Raw genomic sequence first — 11,325 nt, 5'->3', positions numbered from 1 at the left:
AATCGGTGACCTGTTTCATCCATCTGCAATATGTACAACTTGTGAAGATGGTCAAACAACCTATGATGAACATAGCAATTGACTTCTTTCTATGAAGTAACATGAGTTAGTAATTCATAACTATCTTTGAAAACAGTCTCTATAAGATATTGTTCAATACTTTTGACATGTACTAACAATCTATATCAAGGAACAACAGAGCCAATCAATGAAATTTTTGACATCACACCAGCTACTTGACTTGATATACTTTCCTTTTTCCTAATTACTAAGTGAACTTGTTGCATTAGACCCATGAAACTGTAATATGAAAATTGCTAGAACTTAGTTTGAAAGCATTGAATTAGCTGTTGATTTGTTTGAATCACTTTTTCCTTATTCATTAAATGATGTTTCCATTGATTATCACTTTCTTGTGATGCATAAGTTTCTCTTATATACTTTAAAACTACTTTAGAAAAGGCTTTGATATGAAAACAAATAGGTTTCCTCTCCACTTGAAAATAGGCTTCCAAATTGTTCAAAACATGAAATGGTGAAATAATAAAAGAGAAATTTAACATTGATTTTCCCCAGTACTAACTTGCATCCCTGTAACTATTAATTTCCAAACTTGAACTAAATTGATTCATTCTGACATTAGGAAAAAGAGCTTTAGGAATGAATTGTAATTCATGTTGTATTCCCTGCTTATGAGTAAGATATTTGGTTTCTTTAAACAGAACTGGAAAAGTTTCCACCTCATTGATCAAACTATCTTTGAGCTGAGACTCATAACTTGAACAAACATTATGTTGATTCTTATTTTTTTCTTTTACACACATGATTACAAATATTTTATTTGAACTTATTAATCACTTCATCTGATTAGCAACAACTAAATTCAAGTGATTTTTGTTTTGATGTGCCCTGACAATAAATTCAACCCCATCTTTCTTAAGGTGATATTTATGTTCTCTCCCATAAAATACTGCATCACGATCATAAAAATAAGGACTTCCTAAGACAACTCCACATATGTCTACTACAACCACATCTAAGTCCACTTCATCAATGTAATAAGTTGTGATGGAGAGTCTTAATCGACATTGTTTGGTGAAAATTATCTGAGTTGATCTATTTAGCTATCCTAAGGGGTAAGGTCCTGGATAACTCTGTGTTTCCAACCCAAATTCTTAACTAAATATTCAGATATGAAATTGATTTGTGATCCACTGTCAAACATTGTATCTATCTTTCTATTCTTAGAAGTTATGTTTATGTTAAATAATTCAACTCTTTTATCGGCTCATTTGAAGGATTTGTGTTTGATGAAGATGCAATAGTATTCGAACGTGAACCAGTGTCAGAAGTTTTACCTGTCCTAACCATAACAGTTATCCTCCTTTCATCACTTGAATCTAAACCTAGATCTTGCTGGACGACTGCAATTGCCTTCTTTTCATCCTTCTCCTTAAGTAACTTTTTGGGCTTAAGTTCTGGATGAAGTTTCCAAAACTTCGACTCATCATGACCGATTCTTTAGTAATGAGAAGAGCTAGGTCTTTCCCTATGAGCTATCGTTGATTTCTTCGAATTGTTATTCCCTTTACTGTCATTGGAATATTTGATTTCCAACTCTTTGGATGATTTCTATGAAAACTTAAATAGTCTTCCACTTGATTCAATATGTATGGCCTAAACACACACTTCATCAAAATCATCAGGATTAAACATCAATAATGTATGCTGCAAATATGAATGTAAACTGCCGATGTATTTTAATAAAGTTTCATGTTTATCCAATGAAATACCAAGCACCAATGCTTTCTTTCTTAACTCCTTAGTAAACCCCTGAACACTTTTCCCTTTACCTTGCCTCAGATGCTTCCAATCAATAACAACTTGCTACATGTATCCTAAAGGTTAGAATTGTTTCCTAAGAGCCTTTAAAAACTTAAACCATGAAGAGATGACTTTTCATTTTCTCTTTACATCTATTTGAGTTTTACTTTCCCACGAGATTAAATTTCCCCCCCCCCCCCATTCTAAGTGTAGCTAACTGAATTTTCATTTTATAATCAGAAATGTTTTGAATACGACAATACACTTCTAACTGCTTAATCCAGTTATCTAGCTTTTCAGGATTCATTTCGCCATCATAAATAGGTAACTCAAATTTTACATCAATTTTTAAAAGAGATGTTTTCTTAGGTTTCTTTTCTGTTTTAGATTCTGCACTGGAAGAAGAAGAAGATGATGATGATGGAGATGATAGAGGTGAAGGTGGTTTATCAGGTTTTCCTTTACCTTTTTCCTTCTTCAATGTCTTTGAAGAAGAAGTTGCATCTCTAGCCTTCTCATCTTTGTAGAATTATCCCAACATATGCTACATAGTCAAGAATGCTTGTTGAAACCATTCATCACTCATCTTAGTTTCAGAATTTTCACCTGCATCAGATCCTGTCATGGTCAACTTATGAACGACTCTTCGCTTTCTAACCTCTATATCAATCTGCTCAACGATTCCTTCTCCAAGTTGCGACTTTGACCTGGTTAACATTCAATGGTAAATTCTAAAAAGGAAAACCGCTCTGATACCAAATTATATGATATAAAATGATCATATGTTAAAACTGATGTAGAATTGATTATGCCATTAGTGAATAAAATGTTAACTGAAAGTGCTGAAACCGAGAGAACTGCTTGAGAAGAAGACTTTATGACAGATAATAGAACATAATCAATATGCAAAATAGAGTGAAAACAAAAAAACACAATGATACCAGACATCAAGATTGATTATGGAGTTCATCCTTGATGGACTACGTCTTCGAGTTGCTTTCAAGATGGGTGACCACTTTATTAGGATTGAAACTGAAGAGGTTGATTACACAAAAAATTGACCAAGATGAATATGCATGTAGGCACTTCTGGTCACTGTCAAAAAATATCTCTCTAAGCTAGCTTTCCAATGCCTATCATGGTTCCCATTTCTGACTCCAAAAGCTCCTATTACAATGAAAAAAAATTGAGTTTAATCTCTAGAACAAACATACAAAAGCACAAAACCACTCTCCCCTTCTCCTCATGAACAAAGCTTCCTTTATAAACCTACAAGTGCATTCAAACTCCCTCCAACGAGTTTAGGAATGAATTTTCTCAAATTTAGGTTACAAAAGGCTTGTTCTAGTCATGATTTTCCACCTAGGGATAATTTTGTTTGGTGATTGAATTAACTTTCCTCCAAAACGGCAACAAAAAACCCAAATAAAACCATATAATAAAGTCAAAGACACTTAGTTGTTTTGCTAATCGGGCAGAGGGGAGACAGTGCATGTGATGCTTAACTAACTCGCGTTTATAGCCCGATGGTTCCAGCTAACAGTCAGCCATGTCAACACATGTGACTGACTCCCAGTGGTCTTGGCTGATGGTGTGACTTACCCCCGACAGTTATGGTATTGCGGTTAACTCTGGCGTTCTAGTTATGAAATCTTCACATGGTTTTAACCATTCCCCATGAGGTCAACTGCTATTTGAAAACCCGATGGTTATTCCCCTCTTCTCACATTTTTTGGTTGTGTGACTTCTCTGCTATGGTTAGCCTCTAATGTTTACAAGATCCTCCTGCATCAAAAGTAGCATATTCCATTTTGAGAGTTTTTTTGACTTTATGATGTATTTTTAGCAATTTTTTTTAATTAAAATTAATATGGCATATCCCTTTTTGAGGATTTTGTTTAGCATGAGTGCCAATATATCCCTGTAATGCATATTGAATGAATCATTTCAAATTGCTCTATTAAAAATGCACATTAGTGAAGATAGTGTTCTGATATTTAGCATAGCACAATAATATTTAGCATAGGAGGACCTTCATGCCCTATATGCCCCTACAATCAACTACATGATACATATGCCCTAGTCTTCTCATCATATTAAGATATAGATTTTATTTTTTTCTATAATTGTAACACATTATCCTTGATTTAGGCACTAACATTGCTTAGAGGTACTTGTGTGTTTATTGTTTCCCTATTATCTTTGTGATATCCTTTTAATTGCAAGCTAACTTAAAATAAAAATTTACGTGACATGATTTCAATGAGGATTTTGATATGTATTAATGATATTATCTCCTTGTAATGTATATTGGATGATACATTGTAAACTGCTCTGTTGAAGTGCATGTTAGTGAAGGTTTCATTATGATATTTAGCTTAACATAACAGTGATTAACATTGGACAGTCATGATGAATATGTTGATACAATTAATAGAAATTAATAAACACAACATTGCATCATTTAAGACTGTATACATTGGGATAACATGATTGGATGTGGTGGTTTTGAATATCTCATAGTGTATATCCCTACATGTATGCTCAACAAATGTTGTAGCGCTAGGCACATATTCACAATCTACAGTCAAATAGTTGAGTTCTCTATTTCATGTAAATGTTTGTATATTGTAGTAGATATGTCACATTTGAATTATGATGTTTATGTGTTGTAACTGGTTACTGCATTTTCTACTTGGAGACAGAACAATATTGTCTACCACTAATCAACATGGAAAAATACCCCCTAATACTGAATTTTGCTGCCAGTGATGTACTATTTTACAAAAATTGACTAAATTTTAATGGATCAACAGGGGAACCATGAGAAACTATTTTTTCTGACTCCACCAAGATATTTCACCTAGGATTTTTACCCAGTTCCATCCCTTTCAAATTTGTGCCATTTGGGTGGGGAAAGAACATTGAAAATGGAATCCTAGCGGACAAATTAATTTCTTGTTGATGTGAAGAGTGAACGAATACTTCATTTCAAGTAGAGAGGGTTTATGAATGACCCTACTAAAGAAATTTGGTGGATGTAGTGGTAGGCAAGACATTGTAGACTAGAGGTGTGAAGGTGCCTAGTCAAATGCATGACTGTTTTTAGTAATGTGAATTCATGGGTGGGGTATTGCATTGGTTAGAGTATATGAAGAACAGGGGATCACATGCGATTGGCTGATTAAGGCCACTTTATATTATTTTTGTTGTGTTTTGACATAAATTTAAATCTTTTTCCTACTCACCTTTATTTTTCTTGAATCTTTCCTAAACTATTTTAGGATTATTGTCTCTATTATCCATTTGAGTCACTTATTTGTCTTATGGTTGGGCTAGAGAAAACATGTCTTAAGATATCAACAAATTAACCTATTAAGAACATTCTTAATTGATTTGTATGTCTTTAGTTTCTTTTTTTCTCTTTATTACTCCAATTTTTATGATATTAGCCTTGTAATGAAACCTTTAGAGAATATCCTCACTTTGTAGTTTTTCAACTAAATATATTGACATTTGGCATCGCATCGAGAGGTGCATTCTATAATCTACATCTCTAATATGTCAAAAACCATAAATATATAAATTTGATGTATTATCAATAAAATATAGCCAGTATAGATTCGTATTAACCATGTATCTATCATGTGTTAAGATTCAAGGCAAAAACATTTTTTAGAGTGCAAAAACTTAAGGAAAGGTTCCCACTTCAAAGGATTTTGTCTGTCTTGGTGCTTGATAGATCTATGTAGGGCGATTTGAATTATGATACAAATAAATATCACTTTTTGATATATACATTTCCATCTCTCTCAACCATGTTTGACATTTTTCTTATTTCCTGTTTTTGTTGGGTTGCTAGATTATCACCACATTTGTGCTTGTTTACTGCAATATATTGTTCGTATTTCTTGCAAACAATATCATATTAATCACCTTAGGCATAGAGCATAGAATTTACAGGAGAATGAATTCATGGAAATATTTTAGTTATGTATTATAGATGCAGATGGGAGCACACACAAAGGAATAAAAGAAGAAAAATGGAAATATAATGAATAGAGGGAAGGTGTTGATGTTGGATAATATCACCGATAAGTATCTCCACTAAGGATAATTACTAATCCAAATTCACACCTTGTTACATAATAAAAAAAGGGTTAAGAATATTCATCATGGCTACTGGTAATGAAAAAACATTATATTAGTGGGTCCAATTTTGGACCATTGACCAGTCCTAGGTTCATTCTCTTAGGGTCTTCCCAAAGATCTCTATGCAGTAACCAACTACTCCTACAAGATGTAGCATTGATCCATAGACATCTATAATCATTAATTCCCTTCATATTGCTGGGTATGTGTTATATTTTTTCTACTAGTAGCCTCATGCATAGGTTATATATGTTAGGGGCAATGAGATTATACACAATAGAGATGAAACCAAAAATATTATCTGTCAAGATGCTAAAAAATCAGTTAGAAATGGTAAAATATTATGGCAAGTATAATTCATCACTCTCAGAAAAGTTAATAGCCCTTGCAACAGAAAAAGAGAAATTTATCCACACAAAGGAACAAGTTAATGTAGCATTGCTTAAAATGTTCACCAGGTTGGTTTTGGATAACTTTAATGATGTTAGTTGAGTGTAGTTGACTGGTTTTCTTCCAACAATAAATAAATACGGGTTGGTATCATATAATTAGTCATTTTTTGTATGATGAATGTTTTCTTTTCATACCTATTGTTTTCTTATCTAAAACTCCACTAAGGAAAACTCAAATAATGCACATGGAGGAAAAAAAATTGAGAAAATGCAAGTTGACAACTCAGCGGATGTAGGAACAAATTCCTCCAATACCTGTAGGGATTGTTCATGGAAATGAAAGAGTGGAATATGATAATACAACATATACTCTTGATAAAACAACCTTGTGAGATGCATGCAAGTTAGCTTCCATGTCCAGTAAATATGTGGGAAAGAAAGTTGAAATGAAAAGTTGTATGTATCTAGTTGCCTTCACTTATAATAGTCAATCAACTATATTGTAATTAGGATTTTGTCAGTTCTACCTGCAGTTTTATATCCACTCTATTGTTTTCTAATATTGACCATATCTATTAAGATTATTTTTCTATCTGAAATATGAAAATTTTCCTTTTAACATAAAGTCTTCTAAGAAATATTCTACACAATTTTTTACTTTCTTTAATTATATATCACATGGTCAAACTATATTTTTATAGTACAAGAAGCATTTATGAAAATCAATGAATTTCATAGCTTCATTTTCCAAGGCCTTCGGGAAGCTTCAGAAACCTAAAACATTGAATGTGAAGTTTGCTTTGAGGATTGTAGAAAGCTTCATTGATAGAGCAAATAATTTGGAAGATGAGTTCTCTAGTTAGTATTTCTCTTTGAATAAGACCACTAGTTGCAGTGGATTGTCAATATAATTTATAGTTGTTTATCAAGCTTTAGCAAAAAGTTTATCCTATTTCGATTGATTATTAATTGATGGATTTGTTATTCCCACTTGTTTCTCTTTCTTGAAGTTTTTGTGCTAACTACTTTGAAAAACTGAGGATCAAACATTGGTAGTATGTTGTAATACGCTAAATTCTTGTTTGTATTGAATTAAGTATTTGCTGTAAAAGATCAATCGACGTGTTATATCTTGGAAACTACAAGTATCGTAAATATGGGGAAATATTGGTGCTTTGCATGTAAATTTTCAAAATGGATCAGAACTACTCTTATTTTATCTATTCATTATAATGATCCCTCATGTTTCGAGTTTGAGTGATTGAAGATGACCATATGTGTTCCCTCAAATTGGAAGTTTGGTGTTGGAATTCGGTGTGGATTTTCCATTCAAGAATTATATAACAATTGGAATCTAAAAGTTACATTGCAAAATAATCCTATTTGGGGGATTACTAGTGGTGATTGCTACATATTTTTGATGTTGGAAACTTGCTTCAAATCACAACTAGTATATTGTACCATAGGTAAGGAACACAATGGGAAGGGAATTGTCTTTTTAATTTATCCACTTATATTGTAGTGATCCATAAATATAAGAAAATAATTAATAATTTGATATAGACCAGTTGGCTTATTCATATGTGATAATGGACCGAAATAATAGTTCTAATTTGAAGAAATTCTCATTAGACTTGGGAATTCTTGACATCATCGACCTCCAGCCTTGGAATTATTCACTTCACCTTATACATTATCTAGTTATATACATGTATATAATGCTTCCTATTATTGTATCCTTTTCAATTCATTTCATTTTATTCTAGACTTAATTTTGAGTTTTTCTAGGAATTTAGTTTACACTCCCACACTCTATAAGTAATCTACAGCTTGCACATTTTAGCATGTCACTTAGTTGGCATGATTGTGCCTAGCATTCCTTGAAGGTTGAATACTAATTTTACTAAGGTGTTATTTTCTATGGTGATGTTTTATTTGCTTTGTTTATATAGGTCATCTGGCCACATAATGGCCACTATTGCTCGACTGAAGAAAACTTGTTCGAGTTTCTTACTTTTATGGAGAAAAATGACATGGACGATATTGTTGATGTTATGGCATATATCATATCAATAATATATAGTCTTCTTTATTTTATATTCTAGTGCTCATCATGTTTCATGTCTTATAATTTACAATGTATCTTCTTTATTTTTCAGAAAATGAACTCATTATTGATTGTAAGAAGCAAGAATTGAAGAAAGAGGAGAACAATAACAATGGAGTGAAAAAATTCAAACTAAGGAGAGAGAGAAGAGAACTGGTCTAGTAGTACTTGTGGAGCCAATATCCCACATAAGACACACACAAAGATTGATGGTCAAGTCGTCATAGTTGGTGAATTCACCTGCAATGCCTTGACAACACAATGATAATGTTTTGAAGTGATGAAACAATATTTCATGTGTAAATTTTACTCCAACCAATATTAAGTTGGAAACTCATATTGTAATACTTGACATTTTATATAATATAATTTTCCTGGATTGGATGCTTCTATGATTCATGATATAATGATTGAGATATTTTGGAAAATCACATGGAGAATTATTGGTCGACATGTTTCGAACCTCAATCTAGGTTCATCATCAAGACCAGGATGAGGAGAAAGATCAACAAAATGCTAATAAATATCTCAGAGATGCAATGGTCAGTATCCAACGTTCAAAATAATAATTAATAACTAGGAACACTAACAAATAAAAATTAATATATTCAATTTTTTTTTGACTTTTTATTTTAAATTAATTTATTTCATATTATATTATAATTTATTCTAACTAATTTATTATTATTATTATTATTATTTTAGACCATTATAATTTCTATTATTTTTATTCTATAGATAAACTAAATTAGTTTTAATTGATTTAAAAATAATAATCCTAAGACAATAGGAAATCATTACACATTAATAATAATAATAATAATAATAATAATAATAATAATGATATCATTATTTGTTTAAATTTGATATGTTTGAATCAGTGTTGACCATTTCCATCACTGGAAATTAAGAGAAGCCATTGAAATTGAAAAGAGGAATAAGACTCTTGATAGGGACGATGGATGGAAGTTAAGCAGTTCATGGGTCCCTTCTATGTGTTATTAACCCATGTTCCTTCCTCCGTATTAGTTAGTGGCGTCATGATGTTTATCTTTTAATTGTTTTTATTTTATTTTATTTTATTTTGTCAATGATTTTTTTTAATTGAATAATGCTCATTAATAAAATAATATCTAATTCCTGATTCAAACATATCAAATTTAAGTTATTATTATTATTATTATTATTATTATTAAGATACTATTATATATTCTTATTAATTTTTTTATTAATAATAATGTGTAATGATTTCCTATTGTTTTAGGTTTATTATTTTTAAATCAATTAAAACTAATTTAGTTTATCTATAGAATAAAATAATAGAAATTATAATGGTCTAAGAAAATAAGTAAATAACAATTATAATTATAAATTATTTGGAATAAATTAAAATATAATATGAAATAAACAAATTTAAAATAAAAAGCCAAAATATCTTTTGAATATATTAATTTTTATTTCTTAACATTCCTAGTTATCAGTTATTCTTTTGAACGTTGGACACTAGCCGTTGCATTCTTGAGATATTTATTAGCAATCTTTTGATCTTGCTCCTCATCCTGGTCCTGATGATGAACCTAGACTGAGGTTCAAAACACATCGACTAATAATTCTCCATGCGATTTTCTCGGAGATCTCAATCATTATAATTTTCGTAGTTGAAATTATTTATAGTTGCACTTGATATTCTTTAGTATTATAATTAACATTTGTAACTTTGCGTTTTCATATTAGATGAACGTGTACATTGTATGACATATTATTTTTAATTTAGTTACAAAATCATACTAATTTATTTATGTTGATTAATAATGAACATATAAATCAATATAAATCTACTAAATTAGTAGTTTATGTTGATTAATGATGATCACATATAAAATGATATACAACTAAATTAGTTTCTTGTAATGGTTTTTAATGAAAGTGAATGAATGACAATAAACTACTAAAGTAGTCATTTATATAATGAATATGAAACTACCAAAAAAAGATAAATGACTACTGCAAATGATAATTTTTTTATTACAAATGGCGACTAAAATTTGCATATATACGAGTATTAGTAGCTAATTTACAATATCATATAACACAACCGAATTTTAGCCATCTTTCTTTGGCCATTAATTGGTTTCAAACAATGACTAAAATTTGCATATATATGACTATTAGTAGCTAATTTACAATATCTTTTAACACTACCAACATTTTGGTGATATTTATTTAGTCATTAATTGACTTTATTGGGTGATCATTTAGTAATATATATTTTTTTATATTTGGTCATTAATTGTGGCAATTAATGACTAAATTAATGGCAAAATTTATGACTAAATATACTACCGGATAATAAAATTGAGACAACCAATTAATGACTAAGGTAAAAGCGACTAAAAATTGGTTTCATTATAAAATATTGGAAGTTAGCTACTATTGATCACCATCCAAAAAATAGTCGTTCATATGAAAATTTTAGTTGCTTTTTTAGTAAATAATTAGCCATTTTGTACTAGTGATATGATGAAGTCAGGATGATGTATTGATCCAAATCTCTACTCCAAAAGTGTTCCAAGGTATGCTTTTAATTTTGGTTTCAATTTTAGTTTTGGTTTTGGTTTTATATGTTGACGGTCTCTTATTGACAGGTAATGAGCCTCTGATGATCTAAGTAAGAGGGAGATGGATTGCTTGAAATAATGAATCATGACATGATGAATCAATTTATGAAGTTGGGAAAATATAATCTATATAGCGATGCTATTGAAGAAGTATTGGAAAGTGCAAAGGCAAATCCTTGGACACTCCAATTGAATTTCAAGGTGTTGTGAAGAGATATTGTTGAGCTCAACT

This window comes from Pinus tabuliformis, chromosome 1_1 (genome assembly GCF_031772625.1).
Source record: "Pinus tabuliformis cultivar Carrire ecotype Pingquan chromosome 1_1, CPIR1, whole genome shotgun sequence".
In the NCBI taxonomy this organism is placed as follows: domain Eukaryota; kingdom Viridiplantae; phylum Streptophyta; class Pinopsida; order Pinales; family Pinaceae; genus Pinus; species Pinus tabuliformis.
The sequence above is the reverse complement of the archived record's forward strand: the minus strand, read 5'-3'. Positions refer to the sequence as shown.